General features: G+C 38.8%; 1 long non-coding RNA gene across 1 annotated transcript in view; it reads right to left on the bottom strand.

Moving 5' to 3' along the window:
• Positions 1-15,725, bottom strand: part of LOC106540834 (uncharacterized) — a 55,220-nt gene extending 39,495 nt beyond the window's left edge. The window contains exons 1-3 of the long non-coding RNA XR_015695608.1: positions 15,284-15,725; positions 13,247-13,370; positions 10,846-10,905 (exon numbers count right to left, since the gene is read on the bottom strand). This is a non-coding gene — a long non-coding RNA (uncharacterized LOC106540834). The remainder of the gene's footprint in view (positions 1-10,845; positions 10,906-13,246; positions 13,371-15,283) is intronic.
• Positions 15,726-15,769: the final 44 nt, after the last annotated feature.

Consider the following 15,769-nt stretch of genomic DNA (forward strand, 5'->3'; position numbering starts at 1 on the left):
TGGACTGTTTCTGTTCTAGATCAGCTTCTTGCTGCAAACCTTTTTCTAGAAGCTGCAGACACACAAGATAGAATTTATTTACCTGTCTGAATGTGCATTTATGAAAACAAATCATTCCGAGGTTCCATGTGCTCGAGTTTCCTAATCAGAATGTAGAAAATTCTCCAAGAAAAGGAAAATAATTCTCTGCAATTGTGTTGAGGTTTAACTCTTGTGAACCCCTAGCAGTAGCCATTATGAATAGCAGTAGACTTATATACCGCTTCATAGGGCTTTCAGCCCTCTCTAAGCGGTTTACAGAGAGTCAGCATATTGCCCCCAACAATCTGGGTCCTCATTTTACCCACCTCGGAAGGATGGAAGGCTGAGTCAACCCTGAGCCGGTGAGATTTGAACCGCTGAACTGCTGATCTAGCAGTAGCCTGCAGTGCTGCATTTAACCACTGCGCCACCTTGGCTCTAAGGCACGAACTATAGCCAGGTCATGTGCAAAGAGCCCTTTCTTGCTTATACCTGGTTTGACTGCAGAGAAGCAATTCCACAAATGACATTAAGCTACTGTAACCTGACAGTCCAATAAATATTCAGCGATATAGTGGGAGCAGACGCCCACAGCAAATGTGGGGAGTGCAGCCAATTACAGACTAGTGCCATGCACTCATGTATCAAAGACATGCTGAAACCTGCCTTAAAACACAAGGCAACATTTAATTGACAAGAGGACAATCTGCTCTTTCCTCTTCCCCCATATACATACATACCACCTGCCTTTGCTGCGTTCACATGAATACAGCCCGCTTGTGACTTCATCCTCTCTAGTAGTAGCAAAAGTATACAACCCATGTTTCTGCGGTTTACTTTCAGAGTGGACAAGAACAACATTAAGTGGAAAACTGACTTGGTTTCAAGAAAACTCTGTCTCTCTCTGCTGCAGTGGGAGCAAGCTTTGCTGAGCCTGGGGGTGTGAGGATTGAGCTCTTGGGCACCGTAGAAACGATTGGAGGAAAAACAAGTGGTTTTAAAATGAATAAAATGCTGACTATATCTGCCAAATTTGAATGGCAAGATCAATGAGAAATGCTATGCTGACAGTGCAGAAACTTTCAAAGAGCAGATTGCTGCATTGTCTTCACTAATCCCAGGATATCAGACAGCTTGGCTATTAACAGCTTGAATGGTAAAAAGACTGAATCTCAGAATCGAGATAAAACAAGGGAAGATGTCTCTGTGCTGCGTCTGTCTAATATAACCTTTGTAAATTACATCACTCCTGACAAAACCCATTGGTGTTACTGCATAGTGAAAGATTTTCTAGCTCCACAATGCCAGCAAACATTGCCAGTCTGACTTAGACACAATCAAACTACACCAAAGTGATGAGTTAGCAGAAAGATCCTATGGCACTAATCTCTCTCCATTAGAATAGTGACAGCTGCCATTTATGCTACAATGAGAAAGACTAAAAAGATCCCAGATGATTTCCTGATAAACAGAGTTTTTCTGACCCCAATAAAGGGTCTAACATCTCATCCTATCTTGTGTCTTCTCAGAGAGGGGGGAGAGGGGGGATCTGGTTCACACAGAATCCTGGGAAATTCCCACCAAATCCTAAGAAAGTCATCTTCAAGTAAGTTACTGGAATTTCATTTTGCAACCTTTTATTCGCCCCTTTCTGCAATTAAAAGAAACTGGGCATCACACTGGTAATGTGGAGAGCTACATCTAAAGAGCCACTGTATGTGATCATCCATTAAGTAACAATAAAGTTACAAGACCCTTAGCCTACTCTCCAAAGCTGTCTGCAAGCAAGCATTTCAGATCTCTAATAAAAGTGATCTGTCCCTTCTTTGACTGTCTATGGTATGGGAGAAATAAAAGACTGTTGTAGAGAGAGTGAGAGAGAGAGGTGTCAAAAGGCAAAAATATAGACCATCACAAAGAGAACAGGCGACCCTCCCAGATTTGGCTTCAGTTCCACTCACAGATTGCTTTTTCCCAACCACTATAGGCATGATTCTTCTTCTTCCATGTCTAGCTCAAACGTTAAGATTGCCAGAATGGTGGGTGGGTGGGTGGATGGATGGATAGATAAAGATAGACAGACAGACGAGTCCCCATGTAAATCAATAGAGAACATGCACATGAATGAACTGCAGGCTGTATCTCCTACAGTGTGGAAATGTAAGCATAGATCCTCGGAAATCTGGAGCAGGAAGCTTTTAGAATGATATCAGTATTACTGGTAATCTCCATCTACAGCTCTATCAACTAAACCAATAAAAGCTACCTCTGTCCCAGATCGATCAGGCATTGATTAGATCGTCTGTGATCACTGTAATTGAAAAGGAAGCATGTGTGCTAAATCACATGAGCAAAAGGAGAATTCATTTTATACAATTTCTCTTCAGGGACTGAACTTTATTGAGAGAGAATGAATGTCAGAAGTTAGGGAGGTACAGAGTAGGGGATGGGGTGAGCCCTGTAAATTAATTGCCTGTTGAAAAGCATCTGGTAACTTCAGTATAATTGTACAGAATACAGGGAGGCAAAAAGCAAAATTACCACTGAAGGCTATTCCCATGGTTTAACTGTGGTTTAAAGCATATTATATGAAGACAACATGGGGTAATTTCTGAAAAAAATATCATGCAGAGGATAATGGGGGGAAATAGCAATGGAATGCATATTGGACAAACCAAGAGGCAGAGCAAAGTTGAATCTTTTGCACCCCTGATAAAAAGAAACAGATTTTAACCTTAAATTCTGTAGTGGCTAGTCAGAGTAGATTAAAATATGCAGCTAATGCTCACAGATGCTGTGGTGTTTATGCTCACAAAATGGCTGCCATTGGTTTTGGGAACATTTAAAAACTGAATCAGATGCAAAATCTTGTTAAGTCCTGTTCTCATGGGATAAAATTTAGCAAGAAAAATTGTAATGCATTTTAAGTATACAGTATAGCCTAATTTTAATTGTCCTTTTAAGGTTTTGTTTCCCATAAGATTTTAAAGTCTTTGTATGAAAATAGCACTTGAAACTGTTCCAATCTCTTACAGGTTTCTGAACAACTCTGATTTTAAAATTATTTTTAATTGGCTTACTTTCTTAGGTAATCAAAGGTATTATTTCTACACTACAATAAAAGATAAATCTAAGGTATCTTTTATATTTTCTTTTCCCTAATCTTATGCTATTTTATGTTGCTATTAAAAGGAAAATCATTGCTCTTATTTGCAGCAACATTACGTTGGAAAGCAGATAAACAATTGGATCAGCAGGTATGTAATATACAACAGTGATGATGGGACAAGGAACATGATTCTCTTTTCCAAGTAGAAAATGTCCCAAAGGTGCTTTTTCAAGAGGCAAGTGGACTTTCTGGTTTTTCTTTGAAGACGTCTTGCTTCTTCAGCTGAAGAAGCTTCTTGGATGAGAAGCAAAACATCTTCAGAGAAAAACCAGAAAGTCCACTTGCCTCTTGAAAAAGCATCTTTGGGATAACCATGACCTGGATGACTGAGAATCTCCATCGACAGGTAGAAAATAGTTAAAGAAATCAACTCAAAGCTGAAACCTCAAGGCTAACATCCTCCAAATCACTTGGGCAACGTTTTAAATGACAGATATAGTAAAGCCAGAAACAAACTACATAATGGCTGTAGTAGTCACACACCACATGGTAAACCATATTGTTTATTTGGTTTTGGCTTCACATGCTATGTAAATATAGCCATTATGATTTGTGTGACCCATGTTTAGGGGTTGGTCTGGTGTGTGAATCCAATTACTTCTGAATCATTCCAAAAATTATTACTAAACTGTGATTTAGTATAACATTTGAACCCAGGTAAAAGGTTTTGATCAGCAAACCTTAATTCTTTTCTAATTCAATGTCCTTTCATTCTCAAGAGGTTGAAAATAAATGGCCAAGAAACATCTTTTCTCCATTTTCTTTGGATTTCCTAATATCTTCTATGAGTAGGAAGTAAACTTCAGGTAGCAGAAAGTTACAACTTTTCATCAGGTCTCAGCTTAGCCTTTTCTGCCCATTTTCACTGGAATCACTTCAAAATAACCTGAACTGCACCCACAGCATCTAGGGAAGAGCTGAAAAATTACACTGTTGTTTTGAAAACTAACAACAAACAGAATTGATAATTACCCAGCTGTTCTACCTAAAGGTTCTGAACAGCTTAAAGGTCACCCAGCCTAAAGGGGACTCGCTTGGAAGAATAAATCTGTGCAAGGATTTCAAGGCAATCAAGTTGCTTGATTCTTCCTTGTTTCTGAAAATCCTTAGCTAGAAAACCCACAGATGCTCCCAAGAGAGGCCAACATTTGCATCACTCCCTCTAATTCATTGGCCCCCAAACCTTTGGGCACCAGGGATTGGTTCCATGGAGAAAGGTTTTTCCTCTGACTGGAGGTGTATGGTTTTACATGCTGCCTGCATCCCGTAGAGGCGCTTCTTGTTTATGCAGACTAGTTGCTGGAGTGCAGTGGACCATTGCTGGTCCATGAACCAGAGGTTGGGGACCCCTTGCTCTAATTGAAAACTCAATTGGTAAAGGCTGATAAGTTGTAACCAAAGTGGTTTTCCTGAGAAAACACAGAATCAGAGAATTGAGTAGGGCCATTTAGGACAGCTCTCTCTGAACAGGAATCCAAATTAAAGTATCGATGAGAGATGGATGTCCATAGGGACATCTGTAACAAAACACAATGACGTAAAAATGGCATTGTGTACATCATGACATCCTCATAGAAATGAACTTACTTACATACTTGTATCACTTTGCATTGTGATGGTTGTTTGATGCAGCTGTTATTAGTTTGATAAAATGATGTATGAGTCGGTACTTAACATACACATCCCGCTTCCTCTTATAGATGCTTATAGATCTTCAGGTTGTCCTTGAACACATCCAGTGAAGAGGCGCTGCCACATTCCTTTAGTGCTGAACTTATTTTGTTAGGAAGTTTCTATCATTCAACCAAATCAGTTTCTGCAAAAGACACTTACCTTCTGCATTCATGTGGGACAGGCTCCCCTACAGAATTTGTAGGAGGCGGCGATCCTACGGAATGGAGCAAGAACCAACCAGGCAATGAGGTCTGAGTATATTTAGTTGTCTCAAAATAAAGGGATAAAACCAGAAAAATGAAATAGGATGGAATACCAATTTTGAGATGGCCTAGCTGACGGAATAGGAGCTTCTCCCATCTTTTGTTCTGGAGAAAGGAGCCAAAGCTCCTTATTTTTTAGATCAAAACAATACATAGCCTGAAAATATAAGACAGCTTGGGACAGGAAAGGCGTGGCACGACAAAACCGCGCTCGTCAAAATAGCGGTGATAAAACCACGTTGCTAAAGCCGCGATGTCATCACCATGCGTCATCACCGCTGCGACAACAGCGCGGCGACAGAAGGGCGCTTTAAAACAGCGCGACGGCAGAAAGCCGATTTAAATTAAGGTAAGGGTTAGGATTAGGTTTAGGGGTTTGCTTTAGGGTTAGGGTTAGGGTTAGGGTGCTGAGTGCTTCGGAAGGTGCAGATTTGCCCTCCGCGATTATGTCATCGCGGTAGGGGCGTGGTTTTTCTTAGCGCTTCGAACGGCGCGGATTTGCCCTCCGCACTTATGTCGGCGCGGATAAGGGCTTCGCGGTTTTGTGGTGGAACCCAGAAAAGGAGTCTACCCCGATTGCCTAATGGCATTCAGGCGTCCCGCTGGTAACACATGCCAATAGTCTACTGCTATTGAAGTCTACTGCTATATGCTAAAAAGAATATTTTTTTAAAAAAGAGCTAGCTGGGGAATGAAAGACCCTTGGTTATGAAGCATTCTCATCTAGCCATGATTGCTGAACTACAAACTCCTCAGTAATCATGGCCTAGATGAGAATGCTTCTAGGTAAGTGCAAAAGCACTTACACTTATATACTAATATCACTTCATAGTGCTTAACAGTCCTAAGCGGTTTACAGAGTCAGCATATTGCACCCAACAATCTGAGTCCTCATTTTACCAATCTCAGAAGGACGGAAGGATAAATCAACCTTGAGATAGTCAGAATCGAACTGTTGGCAGTTGGCAGAATTAGTCTGCAATACTATATTCTAACCACTGAGCCACCACAGCTCTCAAAACATTTGAAATTCTGCTTGGTTGTATTTTAATTCTATCTTTTGGCCACCAGACACCAGTGCCACTAACTCACTGCTATTCCTCAGGTTAAATTCCTGTGGCAATTCTGAATCTTGAGAGTGAACATTGTTAAAAGCAATTAACAGATCCATAAATACAGTCTGAGACATAATTTGTTAACTAAATACTACAGATTGCTTGTGCTATTTGCTTTGTTATATCCTATCCTATCTTGCCTCCTCCTTCAAGAACTGAACTGGGACCACACATTGTCAGGAGCCCATTTTTTGTTATCTCCATTCTCAAAACCTCTCAAGGTTTGTGACTGAAACCTTATGATAAATCGTTTATCTTGTGTAGCATTATACTTTGCACTGAGGGGAGTGAAATAGGTCTGGAATTCCATAGAGCACACATTTAAGTTGTAAAATGAGCACATCATAAATTTAACCTATTGAAATCCCACTGACTTCAAGGGAACAAATATGTAACTTCATAAAGCCTGGATAACATTAACATATCCCATATTGAATGGTCATTTCAAACATTTTAAAATGCCTTTCATCCCATTCTCTTTCACATAATAATTGACCCACAGTATTTGCCTGGCTGCTAAGCCAAAATTTTATTTGTATGGTTTTGGCTTTGTACTGTGTGCAAATATATTATGGCCGGTTAATGAGAAGTTTATAGAAAGCAGGGTACATGAAGATTTTGTGACTTTCATAGCTTAATAAAAATTTGAATCTGGACTACCTGGGTCCTAGCCCAATTGCTTCCCACTGGTTCTTGCTGGTTTTTTCAATGAAATTTGAAACCAACTCACTAAGTTAGTCCTGCTCTCCAAAGTAATGTTTTCCACCCAAATTTCTTAATGCAGCCGCTTGTAACAATAACACATTGTTCTGAGCTTTGCTGTTGGTATTAACAAAGATTACCAGTGTGATTTGCCTTCGGGATAATTCTTGACTGGAGTCTGACTTGAGGAAGGAATGTTAATTGCCCAAGATATTAAAGTTATGCCCCTCAGTGAGAGCTAATTGTTAGGAGATTGCTCCTGGATAGAGGGCTATTCTGCAATGTTCTGCTTAGGAAAAGCTAATCAGAGAAGGGGGTTGTGAACATACCTTCTCTCTTAGCAAAAGATGACGTAATCTCTTTTAGCTCTCTATGTGGAGTGAGAAAAACAGCAGTTTTGATTCAGGAAATAAAAAAGCAGAGAGGGGTGAATTCTTTTAAGTCAAATCTGCTTTGGAATGCTGCCTTTTTTCCTGAATAAGGCCATGAATTGAATTGCCTTTTGGGGTCATAAATTGCAATTTGAAAATAACAAAGCTCCATTAAACTAGTTTAGTGCAGTGGTTCAAGTGTGAGGCTAAGACTGAGAAAACTTAGATTCAAATCTATACTCTGTATGGAAGCCTGCTTGATGACTTGGAGCTTAGTCACTTTATCTGGGCCCAACCTATTTCTCAGGTAATTGTTGCTGGAAAAAAATGAAGAGTGCCCTATACGCCAGCTCCCAGGGAAAAGTGGGATGTAAATCAAAGAACTTCAACTTCCATTATGTGTGTCTGGAACTCCTTGCTGATGAGGAATTCACACATTATATATTGTGTTATGCTTTGTTTGGGTTTATGTTTTATGAATCTGGCAACTATAGTTTATAAAGCAATGGCTGGAAACTAATCAAGAAGAGAAGCAACCTAGAAGGAAATATTTCCTGACAGCGAGAACAAAAAACTAGTGTAATGGCTTGCTTTTAGAAGTTGTGGATGCTCTATCACTGGAGGCTTTTAAGAAGAGTTTGGACAACCATTTTTCTGAAAAGTTGTAAGGTCTCCTGCTTGAGCAGAGGGTTGGACTAGAAGACCTCCAAAGTCCCTTCCAACTCTTATTCTGTTAAAGCATATATTATGGCAGCCAGCCAATTGTGGCCTATTCAGCAAACCGCAGTTAAGCCATGCCTTAGTAGTCCAATGTGGTATACCCACATTTCAAAGAGGTTTTGGCCTGCATTGTAGGCCCAAATCTGCTTAAGCATAACCTTACAAACCTCACAGCAGAAATGCAGCTGCAGCAACTATCCAGAGTCTTTTGGGTGTCCCGCAAGCCAAGTAGGGGCACGTGGCTGGCCAACATGTGCAAAGCCTACTCATAGTTTGAGTAGTTCCAGCTTAAGACAAGCTGCTGCAGGTTGTTTTGGCAGGCATCCTAGCTTGCTGGCCAGCTGATGTTTCTCAATACAGCAATTGAACAGCAGGTTTCCTTGGTTGAGTGGCTGGCAAGTTTTCCCACTAGATCAGAACACTTCTTCCTCAAAGAGGCTCCTTGTCTGAAACATACAATGTAGCACACTGGTGATACAAAGATATAAATATATGCACATTATCATCCTTTCCGGAAAAGACTTTCTTTTAGTGTCATTTCAGTGATGCAGAGTGCAGTAAACATATTTCACAAAATACTATCTTGCCCATTTCATTCATAAATATTAGAGAGGGATCAGCACAAGAATAGATGGATGGATCCCTTGGAACCTTCCAGGCTGCCTGCCTCACCTGGGCTTTTACACATTTTTAATTACTTCTTGTTAAATGGGAAGGTTGCCTTCTGTACAACAACCATCTATAGCATCACCTTAGTTTTTATAAATGCTTCTGACTCCAAATGGCCATGTCGTCTTCAAAAATAAAAGCAATGGATTCTGTGCTTTCTATGAGTGTCTACTTGCCTGGAAAAAGGCCAAAGGTAAGTTGGGGTATAATAGTGTTCTGAAGATTGGAGGAGGTTTGGAGAAGAAAGGGAGGGAGGGAGAAACGAAGGAAGGAGGCTAGTATACTGATCCTTTGTGATGGGCCCTCCAATGGCAACCATTTAGTGAATGGGCAATTTGCTCCTCCAGGAACCATTATTTGAGAGCACACACCTGCTCTCAAAATTCCAAATACTGTATTTTTCAGAGTATAAGAAGCTCCGAAGTATAAGACGCAGCTAGCTTTTGGGGAGGAAAACAAGGGAGGGTATCTTCCGCCTCCCAGCAATTTGCCTCCTTGCAACAAACAGCAAACAGTACAGACAATATATAGTGTTTGTAATGTTACATTTCAGACTATACTTGTACAGATGCTGTTAAAATTGATGTGCTTTCTGGAAGTATAGTTATTCCCTGCTATTTAAAAGAAGATACAATAGCACTGGGCCTCTCCAGATCAAGCATTTATTTTAAAAAGCTATTTATTTTGTTAAGCTGTCTGGAACAATAATAAAGCAATCTTTAAAAAATAAGTCTAATAATTTGAACATTCTATAGGCATCTATAGTTATTGACTTTCCTTCTTGAAGCAAACAGCCTGATTAGCACAAAAAAAAAATCTGCTTCTGCCACCCAGCAATTTGCCTCAAGGAACAAACAGAAGTTTCACTTTCAGTTTAAGCTGCCTTCCCGATCATCAGCTGTTTCAGGATGCAGGGATTGCTATAGCCTGTTGCAGCCTCCCGCAAGCCCCATTCCCCCCCCTTGCTGCAAGGAGGTAAATTGCTGGGAGGCAGAGGCCAGAGTGGGTGGGTAGGGCTACATTCAGTGTATAAGACGCACCTAAATTTTCACTCTCTTTTAGGGGGGGAAAGGTGTGTCTTATACTTCAAAAAATATGGTATGTCCCACTCTCCAAAGGGCAGAGATGGAATGAAAATTGATGCAAATGTCTTTGTGCCCCAAGATAATAGAGTTTTTCAAAGCTATGTTCTCACGATTCATAATGCACTTTTAAGTTCACAAAATTTAAAACAAATACAATCCTGCTTCCCTGTTCATCTGAAGTACCGTGTAATGCATTTCAGGTTATGGAGTGTTGCTTTTTACCTGTTACCATAATTCACGTCTTCATGAGTGATCCCTAAACATTTATTATATTCTTAAAAGCTCTGTTGCCTCTGAATCTCTATGCTTTCAGTGGAGAGAATGAACGTTACTGAAAGCCTCTTTCAAAATTTCAAGCTTTGACAGTTGATGTGTAGAAAGTTCAAGATTGCTCAATTTTATTTCCGGCATGACTTGTACTAAGTGTTGCTCTTAGGCATATAGGGAATGATTTATTTACCCAGTTTTTTATTAGCAAATATTTGATGTGCCATGATTATGTAACTATCGGTAGTTTGTGAAATATTACAAAAGCCGTTCCAATCCTTACAGCTTTGCATTTGTACTTTGGAACAAGAGACATAGGTTCTAGAACACAGCACCAATGCAGTCTGCACTGAATTCAGTAAGAAGATTGGTCTCACATAAGCAAGATTATAGACTTTCCTTAATAATAGTTTACTTCAACTTTCCCAAGAATGGAGCAGAGCTAAAAAGATTAGTGTGGATTTATATTGTTAATGGGATGGGCAAGATGGCAATCTTTGTGCTATGTGATCAGCAAAGATAAGCATGAGCAAGCCAAAGAAACACTTCATCATATGGTGCTACCATCCACATTGTAACTTAAATGTGTATCCTGAATATTTTGTTTGGGGAGGCAGCAAGATATACATGATACTGATAGTAATCACAATCATAACAAAGTTCAGTACTCAGGATATTATGATATGATTCTGGCCCTGTAATTAAATATGTCATCCACAGTAATTTTAAAGTATTTATTCTGAAGTATATCCTAGCTGAGTGTCTCAATTTCTTCTGAAATAAATATACCTAAAAATGTAGCATGTTTCTGGAACAATCATTTCTTCCTATTACCGGTAGTATTTAATTCTGAAAGAGATTATCATTAAGTTGGTTAACATTTCTGTTTAGATCTTCAATGAACTTCAATTAGAACTTCAAATATTTACTGACATCAGTAAAATAATTTTACATTCGGTTAATGTCATATAAGTAATATTTTTGCTATTTTTTCTACCTCTACTTCATGTTCAGGTAGTACCACCTGAGTTCTGTACCTGTATTTCATTTTAGTTCCAATTCCAAATCTAGATAATTTCCCCAATATTTTTAGAATATCAATGAAATAAATTAGCAATTATTTTCTTGTGCAAGAGATTTGGAAATGAACAAGAAAACAGAATCCTTGAAGCAAAGACAAAACAAAGGAGGGGCAGCCCAATTTTGGTCTGAGAAAAATGCACTGCTTTTCCATTTGTTTCTCCTTTTAATCCGTATCACCCAATTAGAGAGTAGTTTCTTAATTTCTGTATCAGTATTTATTCAGATATAAAATGTATTCAGATATTACAATTATACAGTTTTAAAATAGCCCATGGATAGAATCTGTATAGATAAGGCTCAACAAAACTAAATTTAGAATCAAATGACTTTCAATCACTGACAGGTTTTATGACAGTGAGGTCATCTTTTCAAGTTCTTTTTCAGTTCTCACAAAAATCTGCCAATCACACCATTTGCTTTCCAATTTCTTCTTTTACAAGAAGGTTTATACTGTAGAGGATTGTGCAGTCCTCATGAAGCAAGAAAGGAGCTTACAAGAATTCAAAGCAATCACTGACAGATAGTCTTAGCAAGAAGATGTCCATCAGGGCTTGAAGAACCAAAAACTACTGAACAACAACTGTTCAGCCTGCTATTTTTAATGTTCAGGGCAAGATTTTAATGTCGTCATCTTTTTGAAAAAAAAGTAAATGAAATAAATGTACTTGACTAACTTGTAACAAGCAAGAAAAAGTGCTCATTGGCTAGGTGCATCAGAAGACTCTAGTATAGCTTGAAGCAAATACTGAGACTATTTGGAATAGCATGACCTCAATCCTGGGGCAGAAAATCCTGCAATCTTACATATGTCTATAAGATTATTCCCATACAAATGGATGAAGAACTGAGCCAACAAAATTCTTATGCAATCTAACTTCCTGGAAGTGCAATTAAGAGAGTAGTATGCCTGCAGTTATTTTTAGTGAAATTACTGCCTGCATTAGTTCTTTACCAATGTTAAGAATACAGATAGTTAATAAGCAGCTACTAAGAATTCTACAGAATAATAAAAGGAAGTATAAGTGAGTGATAAGAGTCCAAAGTAATAGACTAGGTTAACCTTTGGTATATTAAAAAAACAGAAAGGAACAATATTTGTCCAATGTATATTCATAGTTAGTCCAATTACAGGGCAGTTATATGTATCTGATTATCATAAGACAATGAAAAGCAGAACTGCAAATAAATTATCTAGGTATCAATCTGCCCCCCCCCCCCCAATCCCCTGACATTTAAGGGATCCATCCTTATGGTCTGAAATTGGTTGTTTTCTTGCAGACATTTCATTACCCAAACTAAGTAACATCATCAGTGCTAGTATTAAGTGGGGTTTCCTCTCATTTTATACTCTAGTGGCTTGCCTTATAAGTGTTGGTGGGAGGGTTCTTGGTGGTTCTTTGCTTCGGCTGTTTACTGTTAGCTTGTTTGGCAGTTCCTTGATTGAGGTATTATATGGTTCTTAATTCTTAGTCAAATGTTAATCTTGGTGTTAATCTATGATCATTTGGAAGTTGACTCTGATAAGTGTTCTGGTCTCTTTGTTCTCACTTTGGCTGATTGTTTCTTTTGAATGGTAAAAGGTTGTGGTTTATGTCAATGTGCCTGTTGATGGCTGATTTGTCAGAGTGCCAGGCTTCCAGGAATCCTCTAGTGTTTTGGGAACTTGGCTTCATCTAGGATGGTCAGTTTCCCAGTTGAAACTATGGTTTTCTAATTTCTTCTGACTGCTAGTCGGTGTTCATGGATGTATAGTCTGCACTCTGCCTAGGCCAGAACATCTCCTCACCAGCAATCAAACACCCAGATGGTCAGAGATTAGCACCAAGATTAACATTAAACTAAGAATCAAAAATAAAATAATACCCCAAGAAGAAATTGCCAAACAAGCTAACAGTAAACAGGCCAACCAAAGAACCTCTAAGACCACTCCCACCAATACTGACAGAGCAAAACACTAGAATATAAAATGAGAGCAAACCTCACTCTCTACTAACACTGATGATATTATGTAGTTTGGGTAATGAAATGTCTGCAAGATAACCAGAGAGCACAAAGGACCCCTTATTTCAACCCTAAGATACAAATATTCTCCTCTCTCAATACTGACATTTAAGTAGGGTCACCACACCTAGATTCAGACAGCCACAAGATGGCATTGTGTTAAAGTTTCCTGTGCATCTTTGTTTCCATCCAATGGTCATCTAGATTCATGCAGCCCAGGTATGACAGCTCTACATTAAGATACAAACATGTAATACCATATGAGAAAAGATAATTTAAGGCAAATGTAACGTAGAACAACATTTTCCTGAAGAATGGATATACATAAGGGTGAAAAAAATAACATATTTTCAGAGAAAATTATGCAGGTTGGTAAGAATAATTGTCCAAAACATCATCAATATCATCCAATGGAGGTTAGTGACATTTATTCTAAATCAATAAACACTGTTGTCTAAGAACTATATTTCTCAGTAATTTGCTAGGTGCTAAGGAAATGCAAGAAGAGGGAATTCTTTATATAAATGGCATTCACACATTCAGAGGAGCTAAGGAAAATATTAGAAAGCCCAGATTTTAAAAATAATACAGTATTCAACATTTTTCAAATGACTTTGCTTAAAGAAAAGAATTATTTTTATGATTCTTGCATTTTCAATTCATTTTAAAAGCACATTCTTGATTAAATTCCTTTTCAGGGGCCCAAAAAAGATACATGGATTTCTTACCTTTGATGAAGACATATACCTGAATCATTTCAAACACTCTTTATGAAATACATAATTTTTTTCTTTCCTTTTCTGTTAGTTTACTGTAACAACTGAATGAAAGAACAGGCTTATCTAAAACACTACACTTTTTGGGCAAATGAGCAGCAAATAAGAGTGCTTTCTAAAAACCTTTAAGCAAATATCATTTTAACACTATCTTCATAGAATAAGAAATACAATGCCAGGCTTGAAAGTCCCCAAATCCCTTTCTCAATTTTTTGGCAATCTATTAAATCAATGTTTTTTACTTAAAAAATTTGTCCAGGACTGAAATGGAAGCCAAATATTGACATGTTTGAAAACTAAAATAGTCTTATTGTATTCAAAGTTACCTTGGTTCTGGCTGAACTTAGAAATGAAATGATCATGAGATTTGTTTCTACAAGAGAGTTTAGAGTCCAGGGGTGTAATCTGGCTGCGAGCCAGAGGCATCATGCGCAAGCCATGCCCACCCCAGCTCCGCAAGGGCAAAACCCGTTGTGACATATCACATGACATGACATCACGTGATCAAGTTTGACACCCGTGGTTTAGACTCATCTGTTGGTCTTCAGGCATGTTGGATGCATTGGCTAGGAATTCTGGGAATTGAATTCCAACAAATTTGGACAGGGTCAAGTTGGGAATACTTGCTGTACACATTAAGAGGTATGAACACCTTTATAAATCCACATATCTAGCTTAATGATAATTTCAAATGACTACCCTGATACCATATTACCGTATGTGTGACAGGTTTTTCAATGAGGGGCCTTTATATGTGGTATTTTTAAATTTTTGGTTAACCCAGCTATGTCTTGCTTGCTCTTTTGTCATTAAATGAAAGTTAGGGGGATAACATATATGTGCTTTTAAGGCTTTGTGGCATTTTTAACAGACCTTTCTGACAACTTGATAACAAGTGTACAAGAATCCATTTGGGAAGCTGTAATATTAAGCCTACTTCAGGTATTCTTTTGTTAAAATTAATTGTTTTAATTTGTACCGTCTATTTTTATTAAGATCTTTACTATTTACAGCACTTCAACATTTTAAAATCCTGATGTAATTAACAAAAAATAGTACATTATACACATTTTAATCATTTACATGGCAGCATGAATTATACTTTAGATTTGTGGAGTGTAAATGTGGATTGCTTCTCAAATATACAGTATTTCTACTTATGCAATTCAAAAGCCTTATTTCCTTTCTTTTTCTATCACAAAAATAACATTAAAAGTGCACTTAAGTAATTTCTTCAGAACGCTGCAGTTTAAACTGGAACTTTAATGTTCAGATACACATCAACGAATACCAAACCCTTTGGGTCTAATTCATATACCAGCACATCATAAAAGACTGAAAAAACAAGTGAAGGCGGCCAAGGTCACCTTTTGTATTTGGTCACTATACTGTGCTGGGATCGGTACATTTTCCCAAGATGGCTCCACGCAGCTTAATTTAAAAAAAAGTAAACCGGATCGCAGCGTTGGGCCTGAGCCTCCCGCAAGGCCCGTACATATTTTTTTTTCACCCCGCTGTCCTTCCACACATGTAGCAAGTATAGTAAACTGAAAAGGGGACCCGAGAGAACTTCCTCTGTGGCCTTGAATGACTGAGACTTGGCTCAAGGCCTCAAAAGACTGGAAACCCGGAAAAAGAGTCGAGCGGTGGCCACGCGCGCTTCTGAGGGGAAAAGGAGGCGTCGGGCGTTTCTGCCGCCTCCCGGCGCGAGGCCCCCACTTTGCCTCCACTGTCAACATATAAGGAATGGACAAAGCCGGTAACATAGAAATTACGGGCCCGGGGGAAAAAAGACAAGAGAAGGAGCCCCGCTGCCCTTCTCCAACCCGCTCAGGAGCTGACCTGCCGGCTGC

The sequence above is a fragment of the Thamnophis sirtalis genome, unplaced genomic scaffold, assembly GCF_051295495.1.
Source record: "Thamnophis sirtalis isolate CommonGarterSnake01/CBP01778 unplaced genomic scaffold, rThaSir2_p1.2 scaffold_2, whole genome shotgun sequence".
In the NCBI taxonomy this organism is placed as follows: Eukaryota; Metazoa; Chordata; class Lepidosauria; order Squamata; family Natricidae; genus Thamnophis; species Thamnophis sirtalis.